Below are 2,359 nucleotides of genomic sequence, written 5' to 3' on the forward strand. Positions count from 1 at the left end.
GGGCATACACACCAAACGCGAGTTCAACGATTTGTGCGAGTAGATTACATTTAAAGTCAATGCAAAGACGCGATTAGACGCGTCTTCGCGTGGGGCGATACGAATGACCCGATATGGCCAGCGTGTTTGCCGCAAAAACACACGCTATTCGCCTCAAACACATTATTGCCCAAGTTTAAAATATTCAACTCAAGCGAAAAATTCGCATGACATGAAGTTAAATCCTGCGAGTAATCTAGAGTGAGCAACGCGTTGCCCCGCGTTTGGTGTGTACGTAGCATGACTGTGCATTCACACCAGACGCGGAAGTTTTAGCAAGCGCAAGTGATTTACATGTTAAGTTAATGCAAAGACGCGAATAGGCATCCTGCGGCGTGGATGGCAAGTTCCGCGCGAATTGAGCGGTGCCGCGGGAAACGCACGAGTTGAAAAATCTGAACTTTGGCAGATATTTGTGCCAGGTTAACCAATCAGGAACTTGCTCTAGTAGTGACGTGATTACAGGAAGCGAGCAGAGTTGCAGAAGCCCCTCCCATGATGCGAATTTCCGCCTGAATGTCTGGAATGACTAGAATTTCACACATGGAAACTCAAAATTTTTGCCGCCAACACCGCGTCTGGTGTGAACGAACAGTAACAGCTGAAAGATTTTAGGAAAGTCTGTCCCTTTTTTAGAACACTGTTAGAAAAGATGGTCCCTAGCCAGGGGCGGACTGGCCATCGGGAGTTCCGGGAGCAATCCCGAACGGCTGGTCCATTTCAGGCCGAACCGGCCGGAGGTCAAAAAGTTTTTTTTTTTTTTTTAATGCCTAACCAGGCGCTCAGCTGCAGCGGAACGCTGTGTCTGTTTCAGACCGGGCCAAACCAATTCTTCAAATCTTGAGGGGGGATAAGAGCGGCCCCTCACAACTTGGACTGATCCTCGTTTTTCCTCACATCCGATTGGCTCAAAGGCGCCGATCAAAAGAGGCAGCTAAATGCGCCAAATAACAGACCTTTTTCGCAGTTAAAAGGACGCTGTGGCAGGAAGTGCAGATGAGGAAGGACCAGCAGCATGGACAGGACAGGTGCACAATTAGTGATGCATCTATTATACACTGAAATAATTTATATTTGCATTTAAATATAGGCACATATAAGCGCGAATACAACCCCGACAGGCTTATCAGGACCCCACGCAAAGCGGAGCTTGAATCAGCCTTACGGGGTTGTATTCGCTATAAGAACCGCCTCGCTCTACATTATCCCGCTTATGAAATTGATGAAATAGCCTTCGTGCACATTTTGGCAACAGAAGTGGTGTTGTTCCCCAGTGGTTTTAACGTGTTAGCAACTCAGTAAGTTTATCAAAACAGTTTCCCAGCATCAAAATGTCTGGTAATTGCGTTTGGTTGCACTAATAATATACTTTATATTTGGCCATCTGCTAACGTCTTCTATGCACTCCACTATAGTACACGGATCTGGTAGCTGTGTTGAAAAACTTGATAAAGTCAACTTTTAAATATAACTTTCTCTGTCTGTGTTGCTTCACTGCTGATTCTTGCCATACTTCCATTGCCAACATGCGCGTTCATACGTTTCCACGTCATCATTGTGTTCAAACAGTAAAATGGTCTCTAAGGAATCCCTGTATGTCTGTATATTAGCTGTTAAGGTCACTGATGGAGAGAGACAGGTTGATGATGACCCTTGCAGTCATATTGATGAGGAGGAGGAAGGAAAGCAGAACAAGAGGAGGAGGAGAATGGAACCAGTACAAAAACAGTGATGGGGCAGTGTGCAGGGCTGGGTAGGCAATCATATTACCCTGCTGGAAAAACCAGCATACCAGCAAGACCAGCATATGTTGTGTTTTGGTGCTTTTATGCTGGTGACCACCAGCTAAACCAGCATCAAACCAGCATAGACCAGCATAATTCCCATGCTGGTTTGATGCTGTTTTTTCAGCAGGGTAGGCATATCAATCAACAAATCAATCAAAGGTTTATTAAGGACACACAAATAGAAAAATACAGCACAATATTACATATTTACATATAGGATAAAATGCAATAGTTCCACTTACTAGATTATAACCTGACTAAAGCACAGATTGAATTAAAAAAAAGGAATTATTCTTAGTCATATTTATTACTGATGTTCTTCTCATGCATATGTAGCTGTACAATCAGTAAGCAGAGGCAGGGTCCAGCACAGGGGAAGTGGAGCCAGGGAGAGTTGAAAGTGAGTACGTACACACACAATCTCTATTTTATGGGACTGTATTGTAGTTTTTGATTATCTGAGTGGGTACACTGTCAAAAATAAAGGTACGAAGCCGTCACTGGGGCAGTACCCTTTAAAAAAGGTCCTAATA

General features: G+C 44.1%; 1 long non-coding RNA gene across 1 annotated transcript; it reads left to right on the forward strand.

Moving 5' to 3' along the window:
- The first annotated feature begins 720 nt into the window (after window positions 1–720).
- On the forward strand, window positions 721–2,239 carry LOC141350130 (uncharacterized). Its single transcript, XR_012358129.1, has 3 exons — window positions 721–1,067; window positions 1,650–1,792; window positions 2,163–2,239. It is a non-coding gene; the product is annotated as an uncharacterized lncRNA (long non-coding RNA).
- The last annotated feature ends 120 nt before the right edge of the window (window positions 2,240–2,359 follow it).

Source organism: Misgurnus anguillicaudatus, chromosome 16, assembly GCF_027580225.2.
Source record: "Misgurnus anguillicaudatus chromosome 16, ASM2758022v2, whole genome shotgun sequence".
NCBI lineage: Eukaryota > Metazoa > Chordata > Actinopteri > Cypriniformes > Cobitidae > Misgurnus > Misgurnus anguillicaudatus.